The sequence below is a fragment of the Lampetra fluviatilis genome (genome assembly GCF_964198595.1).
Source record: "Lampetra fluviatilis chromosome 45 unlocalized genomic scaffold, kcLamFluv1.1 SUPER_45_unloc_1, whole genome shotgun sequence".
In the NCBI taxonomy this organism is placed as follows: Eukaryota; Metazoa; Chordata; class Hyperoartia; order Petromyzontiformes; family Petromyzontidae; genus Lampetra; species Lampetra fluviatilis.
Window position 1 is genome coordinate 1090989 of NW_027620425.1, and position 26602 is coordinate 1117590.

Genomic DNA, 26602 nt, shown 5'->3' on the forward strand with positions numbered 1-26602 from the left:
CGTGGCCGGCACTCCCACACCCTATCCTGCAGGGGCAGGCACTGCACGCAGAGCGTGGTGCCATCCAGCGCTGTCAGTCAGCGCTCACCGAGCCCCTCTAGGGCCGGTACTGCACCCACATGTAAGTGGTGTCCACGATGGCAATACATTGCACGCAGTGCCTCTCTAGGGCCAGCATTACACAGTAACATCCGTGATGTTACTACATCACCCCCCCCCCTCCCCCCTTCGTAGCACTCAGCTATCCTGGCTGTCAACTCCACAATTTAAAAACAAACAAGTAACAAAGTGAATAACACCCCAATGTGTGCCTCAACAATAACAAGTAACAATAAATAGCCCAGCCCACCCATACAATATATACACTATCTACAAATGTACAGTAACGGACGGGGAAAAGGTTGAAAGTCCAGAACAACAAGCAAAGGGAGAGAGAGAGAAAAAAAATGCAGTAAAACGCGAACATTCAGAAGCCCCTCCATCACCAACATCTCCCAACCTCACCGTGTAACAACACTCGCAAGCACAATAAAGGCCACGTTCAGCCAATAACCAATATGGCCTGCCAAGTGCGACAACCAACAGGCGGTGTGGGAGTTTGTGTGTGTGGGGATCACGAAAACCAACAACGCACCTGCGATCAGCCACGGTTGGCTACAAGAAGTTCAACAAACCTACATTAAAACCTTTCGATGGTGGTATTTGAGTCAGGCCTTTTGGTCTGTGAGCATTACCTGCTTGGCAGAGCTCACAACAGATGCCACTGCTTGACAAGTAGTGAGTCTTTGCTTCACATCCGACATTGATAACCTGATTGGAAAACAACTTTCAAGACGAGGAAAATGTAACAACCAAAGTAATTTATGTTACCAGGTGTAACGAAGCCCAACTGAGCTGCTGTGTAGTGGCTCTTTTGTTCAGAAGCGACCCTGACCATCAGAAATGACAACTCAACGAAATGGGTGATGTCATCATCACTTAGGAATTTATATCAGCAAACAAAGACTCTGAACACATGGTGATGTTGATTCTAAATGTGGGAGGGATAAACCGGAGGACCCCGGAGAAAAATCCTCGCAACCACGGGGAGAGAGACACAGATTTCAAATATATAGCAGCAGGCGTCAGGGGCTGGGATCAAACCCACGACCTCCTGTATACCGGGCGAGGGAGTTAACATATCCTAGCCACCATGATGTCAGGGTCAGGATCAAAACCACGAGCTCCTGCGTATCAGTGGAGGTCGTTAACATCTCCTAGCCACCGTGATGATGATAAGAGAGAGAGAGACGCAGACTCCAAATATACAGCAGCAGTAGGCGTTGTTAGGGTCGGGATGGAACCCACCCCCTCCTGCATACCTGGCGAGGTAGTCAACATCTCCTTAGCCACCACCGGGACGCCCCAATGATGAGCGTCCTTGCTCACCGTGAATTAATGCATCAACAGGGGCCGCTTTGTGTGGGGACAACCCGCAGACCTCCCAGCCACACTCCGCACTCTCGGCTTCACGTTATTCGTTCTGCCATCACCCGTGCCATCAAGTTACAGGACGAGGATCTACACCCCGGGAGCTGAGGGGTTCCCCAAGGTCGACCCAGCATCAAATGGGGGAATCTTTGCTTTTGAAGGCGGTATATGTCTGTGTGTATGTGTGTGCTATAACCGAGGGCACAGGAGCGACGCTCACAACAACGAGCGGAGCGCCGGGCGGATAAAATACTGCTAGTTGGCACAGTGGGGGTACAGCTGGTGGTGCATCTACCTGTCATCAGAATCAGAATCAGAAACGGTTTTAATCGCCATGTAAGTTTGCACAGACAAGGAATTCACTATGGCAGGACGGTGCATACGTTTAACAAGTAGGAATCTTAAAAACTTATATAAAAGGTATATACTCTAACTATACTAACGTTACAAAGTATAAGTAATACTAAAGGGCTAAAATCTATAAAAAAAATTATGAATAAGTAGACCTTATAAAATGCGAAATGTAAAATGTTAATTAGCCGTATTAAACAATCTTAAAATATAAAAATACAAATAAGATTACACGTTGTAAGTATGGAAAGGTGTAATTATGTAGATAAAATGTTATAGTAAGTGTAAGAGTCATTTAAGTGTAAAAGTCATTTTAAGCCCTTGGCCTTGTTGAGGAGGCCAACAGCGGATGGGAAAAAACTGTTTTTATGACGTGAGGTTTTGGTCTTGATGGACCGCAGCCTTCTGCCGGAGGGGAGTAGCTGGAACAGAGAGTATCCAGGGTGCGAGGAATCGTCCACAATCTTCCTCGCTCGCATCAGGGTCCTCAAAGTGTGCAGGTCCTCAAGGGTTGGTAGATTACAGCCAATCACCTTCTCAGCAGTGCGAATGATACGCTGTAGTCTGCTCTTGTCCTTGGCAGTGGCAGCAGCGTACCAGACGGTGATGGAGGAGGTGAGGATGGACTCAATGATGGCTGTATAGAAGCACACCATCATTGTCTTTGGCAGATTAAATTTCTTCAGCTGCCGTAGGAAGTACATCCTCTGTTGAGCTCTCTTGATAAGGGAGCTGATATTCAGTTCCCATTTGAGGTCCTGGGAAAGAATAGTGCCCAGGAAGCGGAAGGACTTAACATTGGTGACTGGGGAGTCGCACAGGGTGATGGGGGTGAGTGTGGCTGTATTCTTGCTGAAGTCCACAACCATCTCCACGGTCTTAAGAGCAATAAGCTCCAGGTTGTTCTGGCTACACCAGGTCACCAGGTTGTGAGCTCCCCTCCTATAGTCAGACTCATCCCCATCAGAGATTAGCCCAATGTGGGTGGTTGTCGTCCGCAAACTTCAAGAGTTTGACGGACGGGTGACTGGAGGTGCAGCTGTTGGTGTACAGGGTAAATAGCAGAGGGGAAAGGACACAGCCCTGAGGAGACCCGGTGCTGATTGACCTGGAGGCAGAAACTTGTGATCCCAGCTTGACGCACTGCTTCCTGTCAGACAGGAAGTCTGTGATCCATCTGCAGGTGGAGTCTGGCACGTTCAGCAGGGAGAGCTTGTCCTGAAGCAGGCTAGGAATGATGGTGTTATAAGCCAAGCTAAAGTCCACAAACAGGATCCTGGCATAGGATGCTGTGGAGTCCAGATGCTGTAGGGTGAAGTGGAGGGCCATGTTAACTGCGTCATCCACAGACCTGTTGGCTCTGTAGGCAAACTGAAGGGGGTCCAGTAGAGGGTCTGTGATGGCTTTGAGGTGTGCCAGGACCAGGCGCTCAAAAGACTTCATTACCACGGAGGTAAGGGCGATAGGTCTGTAATCATTTAATCCTGTTGGTCTTGGCTTTTTGGGCACTGGAATGATGATGGAGGACTTGAGACAGGCTGGTACATGGCATGTCTCCATGGAGGTAGGAAAGATGTTGGTGAACACCGGAGACAGCTGGTCCGCGCAGTGCCTGAGGGTGGCTGGAGAGACAGAGTCCGGCCCAGCTGCTTTGCCTGGGTTCTGCCTCTTGAAAAGTATTTTAACTTCTCCCTCCTGAATGGAGATAGTTGTCTCTGTAGTGTGGGGTGGGATAGGTCATCTCAGTCAGCCAACCCATGGCACCTGCTGGGTCTCTCCCGAGACCTCCTGTCAGCAGTGAGCCTTCGACACTTCACGTGGCCTCAAAGTGCACCTGGCCTGGCACAGGCGCCGTGGTGACATCACCGTCACTTCGTGGCTAATGGCGGGTACTGGTATTGACTATAACCCTGCCCATCCCAGTTCAAAAGTCGCCGCACACAGTGGGGTGGATGTGAATGGGTGTCAGTGCTGAGCTGGATGTTCACGTGAATCATCCCGCTTGAAAAGTGATCTAGGGCGGCTTCGAGATGCTGTTGTGCAATTGATGAGCCATAAAATATTTCTGGTGGCCACACATTTTTGTTTGCACCTTACCTCTTGTAGCCTGTTGCTGATCATCGCACTTTCAGAGGGAAGTATCTGCAGACCCCAGGAAAAGTAAAGAAACATACTCTGCGCACGCGTCCGTCAACACGTTCTCAAAATATGCCATTTAAACTAAAACTGCGTCCATAAAAAAATGAGGACCATAAAAATGCACAACGGTAAATAAGAAAGTGGTGAATCCATAGAGAGATCTATAGAGACCTATTGAAATATATAGAGACTCATAAACTAAACCAACATATGCATTTATTTAACCACGTGTAAGGCTGCCACCACTGAACTGCTATGTTTGTTCAGAGGCGACCCTTGGTCACTACACCCAATTATAGCAGCTCAACCAATTGGCGTGGACATTTATAGCGGCAGCCAAATAATGTAGACGCATAGATATTCATGTAGATACATAGAGACCCACAGAGGCACATAGAGACCCACAGAGATACATCGATTAGCTATGGCTCTGCAATCATCCACTTAGTTGGGCTGAGTTTTATTGATGTTGATTGGGGTCACGGCATGGAGCGAGGATTGAACTCGGGCTCCGCCGGTAGGCTCGTCGTGGCGGTGGCAGCAACGGCAGCGGCGAAGGAGCTCACCATCGCCTGTCCACCGGTCACTCCCCACTGCCCAATCAGAGGAGCAATGGGACAGGGCGTCCTCCGGTTTGCGAAGGCGCCATGTGTAAGTTCACTCACCAGCGTCGCGAACAATTGAAGGGCGATGAAGCACGACTGAATATTCATTTTTTTACGCCCGCCAGCCCCACGTCGGTGATTTTCCTTCCTCTGCACTGCTGCTTCTTCGCTGTCAGTCGCGCCAAATCGCTCTGGAACGCTCCCCGTGAGGTGGCTTAAGCGACGCCGACTGAAGAGAGAGCTGAAAGAACGAGCGAAGTGGTTACGTGATGGGCGTCGTCGGAGACCTTTAAAACAGAAATAAGCGATCGAGGCGATGCGTAGTCACACAGTATGTTGCCAAAACATTCAAGTTGCATTCCAGGTCCGCGCTCCTGCATAGTGTGGTGTTACGTGTGGCCACCCCCATCTCTTACAACGTCGTTGGCGCAGCGTGGAAGAGGAGACCCAAAATTGCCCACTGGAGGGTCTCTCTCGATGCTCCCTCTTATGCGGTTTGTTGTGACGAGATGTTGACTACCTCGCCTGGCACGCAGGAGGTCGTGGGTTCGATCCCGACCCTGACGATACCTGCTGCTGTATAGTTGGCGTCTACTTGTCTCTCTCTCATCATCACCACGGTGACTAGGAGATGTTGACTCCCTCACCTGGTAGAAAGGAGGTCGTGGGAGGATTAACTGAGTGAGTGGCAGGCTAATTGTAAGGGTGAATGATTGACCGAGCGAGTGGCAGGCTGATTGTAAGGGTGAAGGATTGACTGAGTGGCAGGCTGATTATAAGGGTGAAAGATTGACTGAGTGAGTGGCAGGCTGATTGTAAGGGTGAAGGATTGACTGAGTGGCAGGCTGATTGTAAGGGTGAAGGAATGACTGAGTGAGTGGCAGGCTGATTGTAAGGGTGAATGATTGACCGAGTGAGTGACAGGCTAATTGTAAGGGTGAAGGATTGACTGAGTGGCAGGCTGATTGTAAGGGTGAAGGATTGACTGAGTGGCAGGCTGAATGTAGGGTGAAGGATTGACTGAGTGAGTGGCAGGCTGATTGTAATGTGAAGGAGTGACTGAGTGAGTGTGGCAGGCTGATTGTAAGGGTGAAGGATTGACTGAATGAGTGTGGCAGGCTGATTGTAAGGGTGAAGGATTGACTGAATGAGTGTGGCAGGCTGATTGTAATGTGAAGGATTGAATGAGTGAGTGGCAGGCTGATTGTAAGGGTGAAAGATTGACTGAGTGAGTGGCAGGCTGATTATAAGGGTGAAATATTGACTGAGTGAGTGGCAGGCTGATTGTAAGGGTGAAGGATTGACTGAGTGGCAGGCTGATTGTAAGGGTGAAGGAATGACTGAGTGAATGGCAGGCTGATTGTAAGGGTGAATGATTGACCGAGTGAGTGGCAGGCTAATTGTAAGGGTGAAGGATTGACTGAGTGGCAGGCTGATTGTAAGGGTGAAGGATTGACTGAGTGGCAGGCTGAATGTAAGGGTGAAGGATTGACTGAGTGAGTGGCAGGCTGATTGTAATGTGAAGGAGTGACTGAGTGAGTGTGGCAGGCTGATTGTAAGGGTGAAGGATTGACTGAATGAGTGTGGCAGGCTGATTGTAAGGGTGAAGGATTGACTGAATGAGTGTGGCAGGCTGATTGTAATGTGAAGGAGTGACTGAGTGAGTATGGCAGGCTGATTGTAAGGGTGAAGGATTGACTGAATGAGTGTGGCAGGCTGATTGTAAGGGTGAAGGATTGACTGAGTGAGTGGCAGGCTGATTGTAATGTGAAGGAGTGACTGAGTGAGTGTGGCAGGCTGATTGTAAGGGTGAAGGATTGACTGAATGAGTGTGGCAGGCTGATTGTAAGGGTGAAGGATTGACTGAATGAGTGTGGCAGGCTGATTGTAATGTGAAGGATTGAATGAGTGAGTGGCAGGCTGATTGTAAGGGTGAAGGATTGACTGAGTGAGTGGCAGGCTGATTATAAGGGTGAAATATTGACTGAGTGAGTGGCAGGCTGATTGTAAGGGTGAAGGATTGACTGAGTGGCAGGCTGATTGTAAGGGTGAAGGAATGACTGAGTGAGTGGCAGGCTGATTGTAAGGGTGAATGATTGACCGAGTGAGTGGCAGGCTAATTGTAAGGGTGAAGGATTGACTGAGTGGCAGGCTGATTGTAAGGGTGAAGGATTGACTGAGTGGCAGGCTGATTGTAAGGGTTAAGGATTGACTGAGTGGCAGGCTGATTGTAATGTGAAGGAGTGACTGAGTGAGTGTGGCAGGCTGATTGTAAGGGTGAAGGATTGACTGAATGAGTGTGGCAGGCTGATTGTAAGGGTGAAGGATTGACTGAATGAGTGTGGCAGGCTGATTGTAATGTAAAGGATTGAATGAGTGAGTGGCAGGCTGATTGTAAGGGTGAAGTATTGACTGAGAGAGTGACTGGCTTAGAATGAATCCACATCCGAGAGAATGCCGAACGTGGAGACAGAGCGATGAGACCGCTTCGTGTGGAGTTACCCGGTGGATTATTCACAACGCAAGTGTTGTGAGAGTTGTCAGCCAGCTTAAATAGCTCTTGTGTGTTTGTGTGTATGTTGAACTTCGTTCGCACTGTACGTAGCCAACCGTGGCTAACCAGAGGTGCAATGTTGAACCTGTGGGCAGTATTGAATATATATGGGTCGTGTTCGCCCATGGGCAGTCTTAAATCTATGTTGGTAGTGTTAGTCTATGGGCAGTGTGTATGAATGCGTGTTTGTTGAACTTCTTTCGCACCGTACGTAGCCAAACCGCGGGGGAAGGACAACAACACTCAACACAAAAAGCTCTTCCAAAGGGATTCGCTTTGAATCCAGATTTAGAAGTGCGTAGCTCCAGTGGCTTTCTGCACAAGTTCGACGATGATGCTGATGCATTTAAACTTAACATTTACATCTGAAGAGTGTGCAGGCATGCCTCATTCTTCCTTCCGTGGTAACCTGGTGACATTACCAGCGTGACAAATGTCACGCGTTAGGCTCACGTTGCACACGCGTGTGAGTGTGGGGTGCAGTGCCATGGGGGGAGGGCCAATTTCGATTAGCCATTCTCTTCACGGTGTTTGTCGTCACAACAGCGGACAAATGACGACTTTGGACGGGTGTGAAGGGGCTATTAACCCCTCCACCTTCAAATAATTACCACAAAACCACGTGAAACCCAACATTAAACTAAGCTCGTGGGATTCCTCCACAAACAACTAAAATCCACTGCAGGTGGCCACGTGGAATGGCCTTAACGTGCACATAGCCTGGCACAAGCTCCGTGGTGACATCACCGCCATTTAGTGGCGAATGGCGGTTGTTGTTGTTGTGTATATATTAAATGAGTACCTGGTGCGGTGTGCAGTAAACATCGTTGCTGGGGAGACAGAGGCGACCGGGCGTGGTGCTGGCCAACCACCCCCTCGTGTGCCACAATGCCGGCCTTCATAGGTGCTGCTCGCTAACAGCACTTGCCCCAACGGTCTGTTAGAGGGCTAAATGGGGAGTCTTTTTTTGTCACGAAGATGGCTGGGCACTTAAACGTTGATTGAATGGATGGCAACCACACTGTAAAAAAGAAAAAGTTAGTTCAACTCAAATTTTCAAGGCAACCGACTGCACAGAATTTTTGAGTTGAAGATATCAACTTAATTTTTTAAGTTTTGAAGAACAACAATTATTAAGTTGCGTCAGCTAAGTTAGTTCAACTCAAATTTTCAAGGTAACCGACTGCACAGAATTTTTGAGTTGAAGATATCAACTTAATTTTTTAAGTTTTGAAGAACAACAATTATTAAGTTGCGTCAGCTAAGTTTTTCAAGTTCGTACAACTAAGTTTTTTTAGTTCAAGTTACTGGAACTTTTAAGTCTGTAAAAGCTTACTATTTTGAGTTTAAATTACCCCCCCCCCCACACACACACACACACTAAATCATCCACTGACAGTAAAACTGTTAATTTATGCATGTTTATTTGAACGACTTTGGCACAGCTTTACAATTCCATAATGACATCAGTATGGGCATTGGGCAATGTAAACGAGTTATACCCAAAGCAAATACATCTTTTTTTTTACTTTCCGACTCTTGTTGAGACCTTACAAATAATGCAATATTGTCAAAGATGACCGATAAACAGTTGTATAGTGCCTAAGTATTAATTCAGAAATGTGTAAATCCCCAGCTGAAAAAGCCAAATTGTCTAAACGTTCTGAATTATCTGAACTTTGAAATTAGCCAAAAATGCAAACACGCAGGCTATAACAGTAATTGTGAAACACAGCTTGCTTCTACTGAGAAACAATCAATATTCTCGTGACAGTTATATGACAGCTACAAATAACAGATTTTTTTTTAGTCAAAATAAAAGAACAACATAAAAACTATAAGGTGGTCCATGTGAAGACTTACAAAATATCCAAACATAAATGAACAAACATGATAAAATAAATCTTCCCCATGGAAAATGAATCACTGGTTTAACAGCTTGGTCTTGAAGCTCCGGACACGCTGTGAGCAATTGGTGGACATTTCCATGAAAATGTGCTGGATAGTTTCACAGGTATACTTGATGTATTTTGGGAACTCCATGTTAAGGGCATAAAGCAAGCCAAAAAGATACGCAAGCGCAGTCGGGGTGTCTGGGATGTCTTTCAGGACAATGGTTTCCTCCAACACAAGGGCAATATTAATGACTGTGTCGTCATCATCATCAAGCACTGTGAGGACCCCCATCTTGATGCCTTTCACCTGTTTGTCATCTGCATCAGTTGCCTGACAAAACAAAAACACCACTGAAATAATGTCCTGTAGAAAACTAGTCAATAAAGAGTGATGTCTATTTGTGTATGGCCTCTTTGCTATACAACACTACTAAAAGCTGAAGGTCTTCCAAGCTGCACTCACCAGGCATCTAGAGAAAAGCTTCTCAGTATTCTCCCGCAGAAATATGGGAAGACCTTCCACAGCTGCCTGTCTGCGATGACTTGTGATGTCAGATGTCTGTTTTGGAAGAATATAAAAACAAACAAATACTTTTGTTTAGCTCTGTGAAATGTACTCCTGTATGTGCACTTGGTTCCATTTGTATTCCCATCTCTACAATTGTGCATGTAGGCAGATAAAATAATTGCAGGCTCTGTTAGTTTGTTAGTGTTTATTTTTGTCTTTTAAGGATAAGTTCACTATTTTGCACTTTGAGCCCTTGCACTTTTATCTTGGCTGAAATAGAGTGTTTGACGAACACTCAACGAACACCACTAACCAATCGGTGAGTTGCACATCTTTGAAAACGAACGTTTAGGGTTGATTTAAAGACAGGTTTGTGAATGCATGTAGCTAGCCATTCTGAAGCATGGCAGGGCCGATTCTAAATCAGCCAAAAGCTCAAGACTGGACCAATAGTCAAAATTCGGGTGTCAAACACTATTTCATCAACCCACAGAGGAGGCTCAAAGTGCAAAACCGTGAACGTATCCTTTAAATATTACTGTATTAAATAGACAATCAAGATGGAACTCGCTCACCAATGTAGCTGATGCAAAAAAATTATTAAGTTATATTCCATCAAAAGTGCAGAGTGCTAGCTTGGTAGTTCCTTCTTGATTAATGGTTTAAATATTAGTGGACAAACTGAAGAAAAGGGTAACACTTTACAATAAGGTTCATTTATTAAACATTATTTAATGTATTAACTAACATGAACTATACATTTGTTATAGTATTTAATAATCTTTGTTAATGTTAGTTAATATGAATAAAGCTGTTCATTGTTTGTTCATGTTAGTTCACAGTGCATTAACTCATGTTAATAAGATTTTAATAAAGTATTAGTAAATGTCGAAATTAACATTAACAAAGATGAATAGATGCTGTATAAGTGCAGTTCATTATTAGTTAATGTTAACTAATGTAGTTAACTAATGTTAACTAACGAACAAAATTGTAAAGTGTTACCAAGAAAGGGCCTTGTAGTCAATATAACAACCTGTTTGTCAAGCATTTCCAAAAGGGTTTCCATCTCTCGACTAAAGGCGCACTTCCTGGCACGATACAATTTCAGCAGACGAGGGGTCAACATCTCAAGGGCAGCTTTAAATGTTCCCATCAGGTCCTTGGTGGTCACACGAGTGAACTCTTGACAAATCTGAATTAAACAAATGCAATACAAATACAACAAGCTGATAGTGTGATTTCATTGTTATAATTAAGACTGCAAACTCAAAGCCATAATACAAATTAACCTACATACACTATCATGGAAAAAACATAACACAAATGCACCAAGTTCAAGAAAAAAAAAGATTCCTTACCTGTTCTTCAAGAAATAGACCGGGCCACCTCTCCAGAACCTCTGAGACCATGGGCTCCATCTCTACAATCTCCATTCTCCTAAGGGAGAATGTGATGTCCATCTTCTGTTTGATGAACTCCATGTCCTTGTTTTTCTTCTTCATGGCTTCAACCAGGGAAGACCTCAGGTCTTCCAAGTCATCCTGGGTGTAGCTTTCAGGATGATCTGGTACATGGTTGACCTCACCTCGTTTTGGTTTTTTCAAGGAAAACCTTCCCTCCGGACCACCATCCCCATCATCATCATCTCTTCTTTGCCTGTTGACACCATGATCATCCGCCTCCTCCCTTCTTGATCTCCTGTTGACACCAACCTCATTACATCCAGCTTGACGTAGTTTTGATCTGTAGTTCCCCATCTTGTACTTTATGCTGGTTGTCCATCCCGCATATCCAGTACCACCACCAGGCTCTTTGAGGCAGGGATGTTTGTTGACAAGTTCAGCAGCAACAGAATCAAACTCATGTTTTTCAGGGTAGGCTTTCACAGAAAATATTTCTTGTGCCAACTTGTCCAGAATCTCTTTTTCCACATCTCTGGTTACATGTAAACCCTTCCCTAATAATTCAAACGTGTCATTCCCCTTGCGGAGTATCAGTTCCACATCATATGAGAATTCTGGTACTGGGAACGGAGTGGGCCACTGTGAAACATTACTCCTATATGTCCGCACAACTGAAGATAAGCTGTGGATTGAGCCTGGAGATCCAATGATGGCTGTGTCAAGGGAAGAGATGGAGGATGACCGAGTTGGTGTTGGAGGTGGTGGTGATGGCATGTCCTCATTGCTCCACAGAATATGCAAGACAGCCTTTTCTGAAGGTAACTCTGCTATGTCAATCAGGTTGCAAACTGCCTGGCCAAAGTCTGAGTCTTCATACTGTATACAGAATTCACCCACAAGTTCAAGTTTTTGACGCAGTTCATTGTACAGTTCCTCTAAAGTTTCAGGAGCTTTGGTCAGCCGAATCTTACGGACGAGTTTGGGATTTATGTGGACCAGAAGCAACAAAGCCTGTGAGGACAAAAGAAGAACAGATATTTGCATGACACTTTAAACTGAAGCCATATACAGTCATGGCCAAAAGTATTGGCACACCTCAAGAATTGTTGGTTTTTAAGCAAAATTCGCAAACTTTTGAAGGTTTTTTGATAAAATAACCAAACCAGGATATTTTCAATAGCTCAACACAACTGAAACAACAATTGGTTTCCCCAAATGTAACAGAATATATCACCAAAATACTGTGGAAAGTGAATACTGCATGGTCGAAAGTATTGGCACCCTTCACAACAAGTGTCTTTTGCCGTGATAAAAGCACACTTTTCAGTGTTAAAATCCAGTGCTAAGGTTATGGGTAGTCAGACGTCAGCTGTGGTAGCACTCCTGAGAAATATCAGCCCATTTCTAACGGACAAAAATCTCCAGTTTACTTACTATACATCTGTTGGTTTATATGGACAGTATAAGGTTTTCTTCAAGTAGAATCGACTTTATTATCCTTTAGAAATGGGCTTATACTTCTCAGGAATGCTACCACAGCTGATGTCTGACTATCCATAACCTTAGCTGTGGATTTTAACAATGAAAAGTGTGCTTGTATCACAGCAAAAGACGGTTATTTTGAGTGCCAATACTTTTGACCATGCAGTATTCACTTCCCGCAGTATTTTGGTGATATTTTGTGTTGAATTTGAGGAAACCAATTTTTGTTGTTTCAGTTCTGTTGAGCTATTGAAAATATCCTGGTTTGGTTATTACATTAAAAACACCTTCAAAAGTTTGTGAGTTTTGCTCGAAAACCAACACATCCGGAGGGGTACCAATACTTTTGGCCATGACTGTACCTTGAAGACTTAAAATCAAGTCATTAACACATGACAAAATTATGAAAACATACAAACAGAAAGGTGCTTACCATTTCAATTTACTGCAGTAGCCAAGCCCTTGGGGTCACCATCAAAGTTCTACCAACTTGGTATGCAGCCAATGGGTGGTAATCGTTCAAAGTCTCTGGATCCAGGATCTCTACATCTGAGTGACAGTTATCAATAAGTTGGTAAGACCGATAATGTTCCATGTACCAAGATGATAATCTTGCGGTGACAAAATACACTTTACACCACTTGTCCACCAATATGTGTAGTATTCTAAAGAATTCTGGCAGTCCACTGCATTCACCCGCAGACACTATCATGTCCCTCACATACTGGGTCCCATACAAATGTACTTCTTTAGCAAGAGACACATCATCTTCATTTGGGTACTTCTTTTCTAGTCCTGTCCTGAGCTTTTCATCTAAAGATGATATTTTCACTCTATCTACACTACCAACATGCAATTTTGGCTTGAACAATTGCTGTGTGTAAAGAAGATATGCCATGAGGTGTTGATGCTTAGTGGAAAGGGTGAGTAGTACATTCTTAAAACAGTGAGCATCATTGATTGCCTGTTTGAAAAAACTATGCTTAGACTCAAATCTAAACGTCCACAGATCCACTAATGGCCCAAAGCACCGTGTGAGATGCACATAGTGATCAATGAAGTGATGCTTTGGTTTCAACTTAAATTCAGGAAAGGTGTCAGTGAGTAACTGGCGATGGTCAGACAATTTATTCCCCAAGTAACATAATGTTCCCTCTGATAACGTAGTAGACACCGTAATCTCCACAATCTCTTTAAGGTCCATTAAAATTTCCCATGACTGCTCTTGTTCAGGTATATAGTTCCCGATCAAGAGAGGTAGCAAACGTAAAAGTGCCCAGTTTTCATGTCCGTTACCGTTTACCTTTCCAGATACAAGGCTTGTCTTTGTAATTGCATGTGGCTTGTTGACCAAATCAGAGAATTTGTATGGAAACTGTTTTATGCGGTTATTCAGTCCATCGAATGTAATGAAACCTTTTCTAATCAATTCTTTTAAACACAAACTTAATTCCGCTGCGACAACACCTTCAAATAGATCATGCAAAAGATCAGGGGGAAATCCAGTAACTGGGTGGAAGAAAGACAACTTACTTAAAGCACAGGATGATTTAACACCATTCACACATGGCTTAGGCTTATCACTCAACTTGAGTTGTTCCACAAAAGAATCGTGTTGCGTAGCAGTTCTCAGTGGAAAGTTCCTTGGCTCACAATTTCCAATTTGGTCTCGACTGATGCAACAAAATCTGCAGAATTTTTCGACATTTAAAGCTTCCTGAAAACCTGCTAAGCTATGTGCACCAAGGTTATCAGCACAGACACAGAACACTGTTCCCTTTACAAATGTATCTAGAGTCTCAATATACACTCCTATCTTTTCAAGATATCCAAGATCCTTAATCAAAGGATAAAGAAAGGCATCATACCCAAATTGTCTGACATCGACAGTTTTTCCAAGACAAGCCAGTTGAATTAGGGGGAGAGTAGAGCGAAACTTGCTTGGTAAATTCAACAAAATCCAATAGACAGCAGTAATTTTATGGATTTTTTTTGAGGACCCCAAAGGATTACATAGTTCCAGGTCATCTATGTAAAGTCCTATAGAGATACTTGCATCTTGCACACCCAGAAGACCATTGTCTTTGTAGTACTGTCCGTCTCGAAAAGAGCAAAATTTACCTGGGTTGTCCCCTTGACTAAACACCAACTTCTCCACAAAATCTGGCTGTCTCAACAAAGTCCCAAGAACCTGGAGGATTGAAACATAAACAAATGTTTGTTTATGGGTTATTTTATATGTATACTCAGTAGGCTGAATTACAGGGAACTTATCTTTAAAAAAAAGATTTCTCCTGTGATCAGTGGCCAATGCACCCTTTCCTTGAGTGCTTACAATTAATGGATTTGTTTCCAAGACAGCATCATTAATCTTATGGAGAACGCTATCATCTAATTCAATGCCGTGTTCTGCAAGCACTGCTTTGATACCTGGTTGCGAGTGGGATTTTGAAAGATGTAAAATATCATTAAACCCCTCAACTATTTCCTGTACAGCGTGTCTACTAACATGTAATTCAGTTTGCATACGTAGAAAAAATCCAGCAGCCCTGTGTTCAAGAGTCTCAGCATCTACATACTCCTCCTTTTCTTGGACATCTGAATTTCCAGAACTACCTGGAAGTGTATCTTCCTCACTACAGATACCTAATGGTTGGTCAGAAGAATCTGTCTCAATGGACACAGGTTCATTTTCTAAGTCTGCTCTTAAACAGGTTCTGATATCACCATGCTTGTGTTTCCTACTTTTGTGTGAACTAAAAGTCTTTAGATTGTTTGTTTTAAAACTACATCTCAAGAAGGGGCAACACACAGTCTCATGTTTTTTTAAATGGCGTCCAAGGTGTTTGAAGAAAGACTGTTGCGTGCAGATTTCCCGGAATTCACATAGATTACAAAAAAAGGTGAATTTATCATGTATTTTGGCTGTCCTAAAATGTGATCTGGTCAAATGTGACTTTAAGGCGCCAGGTGTTTTAAAAGTACATACACAGTCACCGTAAACACACGGCCAGTAAGCTCCTCTACCGTGCCTGAGCCGATGGTGCCTAAGCAGACGTTCTTGACTGGCACTGGCAAAGCTGCAGAAGCGACACTTCATAGAAAACCTAGCACAAAAATAAGAGGAGAAAATTAACACAGTGACATACTTCGCAACCGTTCACATTAATGCTGTTGAGCTTCAGGGCTAAAACACACAAAGGTAGGGCTGGGTATTGTTCAAAATCTTTCGATCCGGTGCCAATTTCGATACCTCAGTTTCGATACCGGTTCCTAGCGATACTTTTTTCGATACCAATTTTATGAAATCCATTTTAAAAAGATTACATAACTAGGGATGGGAACCGAGAACCAATTCTTCTTCAGAACCGGTGCCCAGTGAATCAATTCCTTGGAACCGTTAGCATGCCTGCTTAACAATTCCGCGTATCGGTTCCGCTCGTTGCAAATGTGTCATGATGTCACACACGCGCTGCATTGTTTTGATTAAGAACGTGGCAAACATGGCAGAGGCAGAAGTTCGACGCAGAAGTATAATGAGGCCTTTAACGGGACGCCATGTTGCTTTCCGACAAGCCATCGCGTGCTATCTCACACACATTCATACACTCACTCACTCTCATGCGCACACACACACACTTGCGCGCGCACACACACTCTCTCGCGCTCACTCACTCACACACGCGCACACATACACACTCACTCACTAGTGCTCACGCACACACTCTCGCTCACTCACTAGCGCACACACACTCTCTCGCGCTCACTCACTCACACACAAACGCACACATGCTCACTCACACACACACTCACTTTGAGAAGTAGCTCACCTATACTTTTAGATTTGTTCTGAGGTTGCTACACATAATTTGTGTATACAGTATGTGCTCTGTCTTCTGATCAGATATTAAAGCGAGTTAATACAAACAAACACATTTGTACTTATTCCCTCACCCAATGAGAATCGATAAGGAATCGGATCGATAAGCAATCGTTAAATCCTTATCAATTCCCATCCCTATACATAACACATTACCTCAGAAAAACTTTGGTTTTATTTTTTTAGTTTGACTCATGCTCCTTAGCCAGTGCACAAAGGAACACATTTTTTTTATAAAGAGCTCATGCTCACCAAAACTGATTTTTAAAAAATAAAAAAATACAGTAAAACTTAATATTGTGAAATAGTATTACAATTTAAAATATTATTTTAATATATTTCAAAATGTAATTTACTCCTGTGATATCAAAGCTGAATTTTCAAAATCATTACTTCAGTGTCAAATGACCCTTCAGAAATATGAAAACAGTTTGCTGCTTAATATTTTGGAAACTATGATAATTTTTTTCATGATTATTTGATGAATAAAAAATTCAAAAAAGATTTATTTAAAAACGAAATATTTTGTAACATTACACGTTGTAATGTCACCCTTTGATAACTTTAATGCATCCTTACAGAAAACAAATTCTGACAAACCAACACATTTTTGAACGACAGTGTGTAACGTTACATTCAGTAGGTTATTTATTGAAATATAAACACTGGAGTGATCAACAAGGTATCTCTTCATTTACCAGTCGAAGACGGAGCAACTTTCTGCTCTTATGTTTACTCCGTGCACTGTCAAGGTCTTCATCATATTTGTCGTGGTACCGGTCTTTGCAGCAATTATTTTAATGCGAATACTGAATCGCGCGCTGTTGGCATCGAGCCTGGAGAAATGTACCCACACTTTTGATCGACTTTTCCACATCTTTAAGGTATTATGTGTGTGTGCTCGCGTCTCATATGAATATGTGCGCGGAGAGTTTGTGTGTGTGTGCTTGCGTCGTCTCATATAAGTGAAGTATTGGAAAATGACGGCAGGAAACTCCTTGACGGGAACACACTTCTTTTATTAAATCTTGACTTGTAACAATACAACGCGTGGCCTCTCTTCTCCACACCGCACTTCTCTTGACTCTGGATTCTGTGCTGCCGGCTCTCTGTGCCTCGTGTAGACTCCGCGCCTCGGCTACACTCCTCTCTCGCCTCGTGTAGACTCTGCGCCTCTGCTACACTCTCCACTCGCCTCGTGTAGACCTCGCACCTCTCTCGCTGGCTACACCGTATGCATACTCGGCTCGTGCAGACCTTCCTCTCTCGCTGGCTACACCGTATGCATACTCGGCTCGTGCAGACCGTTCTATCTCGCTGGCTACACACTATACATTACTCAGCTCGTGTAGACCGTTCTATCTCGCTGGCTACACACTATACATTACTCAGCTCGTGTAGACCGTTCTATCTCGCTGGCTACACACTATACATCACTCAGCTCGTGTAGACCGTTCTATCTCGCTGGCTACACCCTATACATTACTCAGCTCGTGTAGACCGTTCTATCTCGCTGGCTACACACTATACATCACTCAGCTTCTACTCTCCATTACTCTCCTCTCCGGGCTCTATCTCTGCACCTTCCTCTTCATTCTTAGATGGTTCCACTTCTGCCCCTTGCTCCTCTGTGCATCACCTTATATACCCCTTCTTCCCGGGAGACGGAGCGGGTGCGGACCTCAACGTCGGCACCGCTCCTCCGTTACCCAATCCCCACGCGCTATCCCCACGATCCGGTTCCGCTCAGCGCGTGTTTCCACTCTCCGACCAATCACACCGCGCTGCTACCCGATCACTCCCTCTGGGCGCGTCACCGGCACACAGCCAATCAGCAGCACTACCCCCACCCGCGCACTGACGCCTGCTCCTCCCCGTCAGCGCGCGTCACCACACACACACCCGTACATACGCGCTGGCACACGACATATACACCCAGCGCGTATCACCACTACATCACCCCCTCCCACATAGCTCGCAGCCGGCCCGGCTGCTAACAACAACCAACCACGACGATAAAACGACAACCAACAAAAAAAAACCCCATAACCCCCCGAGTGTGCCCCGTAACATAACACAACAACAACAACAACAAGAATAACTATGTACAGATTGACAATGAACGCGAAAAGTCAACAATAACACGATACGAGCAAATTCGAAACGAACGCGCCCCACGTCCCTGCGACTACACGCAGTGACGAGGCGCTCCAACTGCCCCGACTCCTCACGAGGCAGGTCATGCAAAGTAGCACGACCTGGCGCGAGTCCGTCTGGCTGGTCCATCGTATGGGGCGGGACACTGACGACCGTCCGGCGGTTCCGGCCGCTCCAGACGGCGCGGAACGGGCCTGAAAGGGCCGGCCCCGCCGCGGAGATCCGGCCGCCGGTGATCGGCAGCTGTCAGTTCCGAGACACCTGGGAGCAGATCAGGCGACAATACGTGTGGATCAGGCAGAGACATTTCCCCCTCTGGGTCGCCGGTCACGTCACACGCCCGGCCATCACGACACAAGGGGAGGCCATATGGAGGCGAGAACGGTTTCAGTCGGGAGGGGTGAACGTACCACCGGCGCTTTCCCCACTTTATCTGAACGCACTGGGGCCGTGCAACGCGCACAACCTCCACGGGTCCCCTCCACGGTCTCAACAATTTAGGCGACGTAGCCAAGGGTGCCTGAGGGCAATGCAGCCAGGCCCTGTCACCTGGTTTCCATTCGTGCATGGACACCTTCCGTGCCCGCAACCGTTCATTAGCAATTTGGCGAGCCCGCGAATTAAGCCGTGCGGCCTCCCTCGCCTCTGTCAGCTTATGAATATTAAACTTAATATGTTCTGCCAAATTAGAATTAGTTCGTGGAGCGGACAGGCCAAGTTGCGTTTCTATTGGCGGGTCAGCTTCCCGACCGTACATCAAATAGAATGGGGAAAACCCCGTAGCTGCATGGGGGGCCATTCTATACGCGGCAAGGACTCCCGGGACCTGCAGGTCCCAATCTACATGTGCCTCGCACACCTGCTGGCACAGCATGGAAGTCAAGGTTTTGTGGAGTCTCTCCACCATCCCGTCAGTCTGCGGGTGGTACGGGGAGGTACGCACCTTCTTGGTACCCAACAGATCGCACACCTCTTGCAACAATTTACTCGAAAAATTTTTACCTTGGTCGGTCAGCAGGCGTTCGGGAGCCCCCTTGTCCAGGACATAGCCCTGGACGAAGGCATCCGTCACAGCCGCTGCCGACTGGTTAGCGAGAGGCCACGCCATAGGCCATCGGGTAAAGTATTCGACCCCCACTAACAAATATTTATTCCCTCTCGGCGTGACTGGGAAGGGCCCCAAAATATCGAGTGCAACGAGCTCGTTGGTACGCGAGACCTGAATAGATTGCAGCGGTGGATTAGCTGCCACGGCCGGTGGTTTACGCCTGGCGCACTCAACGCACCCCTTCAGAATATGCACCACATCACTTCCCATTCCCGGCCAGTAATAGTCACGCTGAAGCAGGGCAAGCGTCTTGTTAACTCCCAAGTGCAAGAGGCGTTCGTGTGCCGCCAAGACAACCCTCCCCCTCACAGCGGAAGGCACCACGAGTGCGTTCTGCCGGGACAAACTGTCCCATTTCAATAACACGCCCCGCTCAAGTACATAGGAGCCGGTACGCTCCTGGTCCCCCTCGGGACCCCCAACCTTGCGGCGCAATGCTAGCAGCGAGCTGTCCGCCATCTGGAGGCGGCCCCATTCGCTGAGCGACAGCGAGAGCAGCGAGTCCCGACCCTGAGAGGCAGTGGAATCATCCCCACTCGGTGCGCCCGCTGTCGCAGCCAGTGCCCCCATCTCCCCCGCAAGCGTCGGTTTACAGCGCGCCGATCCCGACAAACACGCGCATTCATCACAAGGCAACAACCGCGACAAGCAATCGGCATTCGTGTGTCGCAACCCCTTACGGTACGTAGTCGTAAACTGATAGTCCTGGAGGACTTCCAACCAACGCGACAACTGGCCCGAGGGCTGGGCGACCCTCAATGAATACTGTAGCGCCGCGTGGTCCGTTCGGACTGTAAAGTGACGACCATACAGATATGGCCTAAACTGCTGCACAAAAAAAACAATGGCAAGCAGCTCGCGACGGGTGACACAGTAGCGCTGCTCCGCCGGAGACAACACCCTACTACCGTAGGCGACAACTCTTTCGACACCCCCAACGACTTGGGATAGCACCCCCCCAATGCCCGTGTTGCTAGCATCCGTGTCCAGCAAAAAGGGACTGGCAAAATCGGGATAACACAAGGGTGGGGCACCCACCAAGGCGTCCCGGAGGGAGCGAAACGCGGCCTCCTCCTCCGGTCCCCATTTGAACTTCACTCCCTTCGCCGTTAGAGCGTGCAAGGGTTTTGCAATAGTGGCGAAGTGCTCAACGAACCGCCGATAATAAGAAGCAAACCCGATGAAACTACGCACGTCGGAAACGGACGTAGGTGTCGGCCACGAACCGACACAATCCGTCTTCGCGGGATCGGTGGAGATCCCCGAAGAATCGACAATGTGACCCAAGTATCTAACGGACCTACGAAGGAGGTGACATTTGGCCGGTTTAAATTTCAACTTAGCCGATCGCATTCGCAAGAACACCCCTCTCAATCGCCGGAGGTGTTCCTCAAACGTTTTACTGAAAACAATGACATCGTCCATATAAATCAAGCATGTATCCCACTGCAAGCCCGACAAAACCAGCTCCATAAGTCGCTGAAACGTCGCTGGAGAGGAGTGAAGTCCCATGGGTAACCGGTTAAACTGGAACAGCCCCCCTGGAGTCCGAAATGCTGTCTTAGGTTTCGACTCTTCGTCGAGCGACAACTGCCAAAACCCCGATAACAAATCAAGAGTCGAAAAATATCGCGCACCAGACAATGCATCGAGGGACTCATCCATCCTGGGGAGCGGATACGCGTCAGCCACAGAGATCTTATTCAGGCGACGGAAATCAACGCAGAATCGCAGGGACCCGTCCTGCTTCTTAACCAGCACAATAGGCGCTCCCCACGGGCTAGAGGAGGGTGAAATAATATCGGCTTCTAGCATATCGTTAACAGCCGACTGAACATGTTCCTTCTCCACGGGACTCAGTCGGAAGGGATTTAGCCTGACCGGCGCCGCATCGCCCGTTTCAATGTGATGGTGCAACAAATCCGTGCACCCAATGTCATACTTATGTTTACTGAATACATCAGAGAATTCAATGAGCAACTCGCGCAGCGCACCCAACTGCGCCGCCGACAAATCGTCCGAGGCGGCACATAACGAATGGACCCACTCAAGGTCTTCCCTTGGCTCAACGTTCCGCGCGGGGCTCGAGCCCACCTGCGCAACCAACCCATCATCCCCAGGAACCTGCGCCGCGTGAGCCAGCACGGTGCCCTGCGGGATGACAGCTGGTCGCGACCCCGCGTTCAAAACCATCACAAACGGATCCCTGTCAGCCCGCACCAAAGTGTGAGCCACCGATAAATCAAGACCCCCAACAGCCTTGTTAGAAGGACCCAAAAGCATACTCTGTCCCGAAGCCTCCCTCACCCATGGTTTTCGCAACCGGAGGGGAATCAACATCTGTGAACCCGGGGGCACTTGCACTGTCTGCGTCGCCACCGCTTGTATCGTAGCGCACGCCGTCCGAATGTCAGTAGGGCCCGTCAAAAATGAAATCCGGCGACCCGATGGCAGTTCAATGCATCGTTGATCGATAAGAATTTTAATGGGCATTTTAGCCAAAAAGTCAGTGCCCAAAAGACACGGAACTGCCAAAGAAGACGAAACGAAAACGGGCCCCGACAACTTGATATCTCCAATGCAAATGGACGCCCTAACCTGACCGATAATGCCCAACGATCCCCCATTAGCGGCGTAAAATGGCACATCCACTGGAAGCAGCGGACGACATTGGACTGGAAGAATATTATAAATGAGGTCCGATATAATAGTTGCCGATGCCCCCGTGTCCACTAACACCCTAATCTCAACCCCATCAATAGATCCCGTAACAACGGACGAACCCGCCGAAGCAGCCACAATTCTATGCCCCAATTCCGCCCATTCAATGTCTCCCTGGTCCCGGCCGAACCCCCCTCGCCGAACCGAATCCCCGAACCTTAACCGGCCCTCCTCCGCCGCAACGCGGCGTCCCATGTGTGCCGAATAAACAGGCCGAGCGTGTGAGGTGCCGCGACTTGCCGGGGATTGTAGAGATGACTTGGGCTCTCGGTCGTCGTCCAGCCGAGCTCCCATGGCGCGCTGCCGCGGAGCGCGGCACCCGGACGCCACGTGGCCCCGGAGGCCGCAGTTATAGCACGTGACGAGGGTCGGAGTAGATCTTGGTTGCTCCGACTTTCGGGCCGATCGCAGAGGCGACCGGGCCCCCGGCCTCCAGTCCCCTGGTCGTCCCGTGGCGAACGCCTCCTCTCGTGGGCTGACGACTTGGGGTTCAGCGACCACCAACCCTGGGGCTGCAACGACAGCAGCGTTGCAACCAACGCCTTGCTTCCGTTGTAGGGCCTCGTGCGCTTGAATACTCGTGGCGACTCTCAAAGAAGAAATATCAATGTCGTCAGCTGTGTTGATAGGGACCCCCAGGTCCTGCGCCAACTTGAGCAGCTGCTCCAAAACCATCGCGTCTTGGCCCTCCTCGTCCATCCGAGGGAACGCAGCATCAGCAAGAGCCAGCAACGCCGTGCGATAGGCCAGCGCGGTCTCCGTGGCCGCTTTCCGTCTTGCGTAGAACTGATGGCGGCATGTAGAGGGAGGCCCGTAGACCCTGGCCAACAAACCCAGCGCATCCTTCAGCGTGGAGCGGTCCGACTTCCGTGCAGCCCTGAAGGCCGCGAGCGCATCGTCGTCCAGCATGGCGGGCAATGCCCGCAGCGCCGTAGCATCGGACCACGCTGACATCTCTTGATGCGCCAAAAACCTTCGCTGAAATTGGCCCCAGTCTCCGCCTTCCGCCTTGAAGGCTGACAACGTGGGCAGGCGCTGCTGAAAAATGAAGTCATCCGCCTCGTGGTTCCTCTCCGCCTGTCCGTCGGTGTCTAAGATGGCGGCTCCAGCAGCAGACGTAAGATGGCGGACCCCCTCGCGCGCTGATGAAGTCGATGCGCGCGCTTGGGAACCCACCACCACGTGGCGCTCGCCGTTCCCGCCAAAAGTAGGCCCAGGCGCAATGGCGGGAATCCCCCATTCGTTTTGGCGGGAATCTGCGGGGCGACCTTGTAAAATGTCCCCCACCGTCCCCGCTCCTCCCGACGAGCTGATCTCCGCCAAGATGGACGCGGCGGCGAGCAGCAGCTCCGCCAGTCGGGAGTGCGCCTCACGAAGCCCGGCGTCTGTCCCCGGTCGCTCGGCCGGCGCCGTCGACGGACCCTGCAGCGTGGGCAAGTCCTCTTCCTCACCCCCCGCCACCAGCGGCTCCGAGTCGTCCAGGTCTTCCTCGCGGTCAATCCCGTGGGTCCTACGGGTCTTCCTCGTCTCCATACTTGGAAGCCCGTTTCACTTCTGACGCCAGATGAAGTATTGGAAAATGACGGCAGGAAACTCCTTGACGGGAACACACTTCTTTTATTAAATCTTGACTTGTAACAATACAACGCGTGGCCTCTCTTCTCCACACCGCACTTCTCTTGACTCTGGATTCTGTGCTGCCGGCTCTCTGTGCCTCGTGTAGACTCCGCGCCTCGGCTACACTCCTCTCTCGCCTCGTGTAGACTCTGCGCCTCTGCTACACTCTCCACTCGCCTCGTGTAGACCTCGCACCTCTCTCGCTGGCTACACCGTATGCATACTCGGCTCGTGCAGACCTTCCTCTCTCGCTGGCTACACCGTATGCATACTCGGCTCGTGCAGACCGTTCTATCTCGCTGGCTACACACTATACATTACTCAGCTCGTGTAGACCGTTCTATCTCGCTGGCTACACACTATACATTACTCAGCTCGTGTAGACCGTTCTATCTCGCTGGCTACACACTATACATCACTCAGCTCGTGTAGACCGTTCTATCTCGCTGGCTACACCCTATACATTACTCAGCTCGTGTAGACCGTTCTATCTCGCTGGCTACACACTATACATCACTCAGCTTCTACTCTCCATTACTCTCCTCTCCGGGCTCTATCTCTGCACCTTCCTCTTCATTCTTAGATGGTTCCACTTCTGCCCCTTGCTCCTCTGTGCATCACCTTATATACCCCTTCTTCCCGGGAGACGGAGCGGGTGCGGACCTCAACGTCGGCACCGCTCCTCCGTTACCCAATCCCCACGCGCTATCCCCACGATCCGGTTCCGCTCAGCGCGTGTTTCCACTCTCCGACCAATCACACCGCGCTGCTACCCGATCACTCCCTCTGGGCGCGTCACCGGCACACAGCCAATCAGCAGCACTACCCCCACCCGCGCACTGACGCCTGCTCCTCCCCGTCAGCGCGCGTCACCACACACACACCCGTACATACGCGCTGGCACACGACATATACACCCAGCGCGTATCACCACTACATAAGTATGCGTGTGAAAAGTTGTGGGTGCGCGCGCGCGTCTCATAATATGAGTGTGCGTGAGCGACTTTATGTGTGTCGTTGTGCATTTCATATGTATTTGTTTGAGCACTGACGTTGACGAGTTAACTCCTTAGGTAACGTTATCGAATTCTGGAACTGGAACCGAACCACATGTCATTTTTAGATAAAGTTACTCGATAGTATCGAGGCAATTCGGTCGGTAACGTTACCTAAAAAGTATCGAACTCGGCAACTTACCCAGCCCTACACAAAGGTCGCATGCTAGAAGCTATATAAATCTAGTTAACCGTATCAAACCGAAGTTTTGTATCAAAGTTTTAGCACGTTAGTTCTACCTTGATCACGAGCAGCAATGTGAACTGTTACCGCCGGTGCTTCGGTTTCAGGTCAATGAGCAAAGCAGACGTGCATAAAACAATGCCATATCATTCATCGAGAATAACAAACATAACGGCAACACAAATCTTTCAATTAATATGTGGACAAGAATTATATTGAGCTTAGCTGTTCAAAATAAGCTACGTTAGCTTCTAACCAATTAACGTTAGCAAGTGTGGGATTTTGTATTGCCATTAACGCCTCGCCTGGTTATGATTTATCGATTTTGTTTCGCGCAATGAAATGTAATACAAATACCAAATGCATATACATATTCATATGATTAGCTTACCTGTTAGAATGAATGTTGTTTATCTTCGGCCAAGAAGTCAGAGAAATTTACCGCTGGCATCGTGACAAAATGGCGGACGCAAACTTTCAAACTGTCGAAGAGAGCTCCTGGCAAAATCCTTGGAAACCCCGTGGCAGCCGGTTGCCATGACAAATTTCAAATGAGCATGCGCAGATAAGTTGACCTCACTTTAACTGGGTGTCAACTACAACTTAAAAATAAAATCAACTCAATTTATAAAGTAAGATGAACTTTTACTCAGAAACGTCTGAAAGTGAGTTCAAGTGGCTTACAACAGATAGTTCAAGTTCCAACTAGCAATTTTATTGTCAGTGAATGCAAAAATCTTAGTAAGGTGAACAATTTTGAGTTGTCATTTTTACAGTGCAACCACCTGAAATGCTGTCTACATTTAACCGGTTCACAGTTTGTGTCCTTTGCGTGTAACTGACATACACACACGTGTTAGACCGAGCAGTGAGGACTGAGCTAGGCAAAAATGTATGCCTGGGTAAGCGAAAACCACAACACAATATCACCAATAGCACAGGTTTTTTGGGGTTAGATCGCGTAAATATAAATGTGTTGTTGAACCCCTGACTGCCGCCTGATGATGTCGGTTGTAATTGCTGGCGAAACGTCACGGCACTCAGATTGTCAATGTTGTGGCTTTGCTCTCCAACACACTGGTTCGTGCTGTACCAGTGGCAAATTGGCCACGTTCTGTTTACGTGACAAACCTTACTAATTGGCTTGTGGTGGCGGGTTTAACGACACATTTATATTTGTGCGATCTAACACACAACAACCTGTATTATGAAAACCACAATGTTCATACTATATACACGGTTTTATTTTAGGATTAAGGTTATAGTATAGTATTATACAACACTATCACGGTTGGTCACTTATTAGGGACCGTTGCCCTAACGCTGGAGGGGGGTTATGGTCTCATAAATCGGTGACGTTGTGAACTCAACGGCAATGGGGAAACGAGGGAGTTTGTTAGGCAGTTCACAAAACAACAATCCCCACATTATTTCGTTTCATGGTATCTACCCAAAACATTAACCGGGAAG

At 47.4% G+C, this 26602-nt stretch overlaps 2 long non-coding RNA genes across 3 annotated transcripts; both read right to left on the bottom strand.

Moving 5' to 3' along the window:
- Positions 1 to 9162: 9162 nt before the first annotated feature.
- On the bottom strand, positions 9163 to 11438 carry LOC144953796 (uncharacterized). Its single transcript, XR_013640903.1, has 4 exons — positions 10884 to 11438; positions 10559 to 10717; positions 9478 to 9573; positions 9163 to 9345 (listed from the first exon to the last, which is right to left on the bottom strand). It is a non-coding gene; the product is annotated as an uncharacterized LOC144953796 (long non-coding RNA).
- Positions 11439 to 11468: 30 nt separating this feature from the next.
- LOC144953797 (uncharacterized) lies at positions 11469 to 25657 on the bottom strand. Of its 2 annotated transcripts, XR_013640905.1 has the most exons (4): positions 25524 to 25657; positions 15400 to 15517; positions 12844 to 12959; positions 11469 to 11939 (listed from the first exon to the last, which is right to left on the bottom strand). It is a non-coding gene; the product is annotated as an uncharacterized LOC144953797 (long non-coding RNA). The 2 variants fall into 2 exon arrangements; XR_013640904.1 differs by lacking the exon at positions 12844 to 12959 and having other exon boundaries at positions 11477 to 11939.
- Between the last annotated feature and the right edge of the window lie 945 nt (positions 25658 to 26602).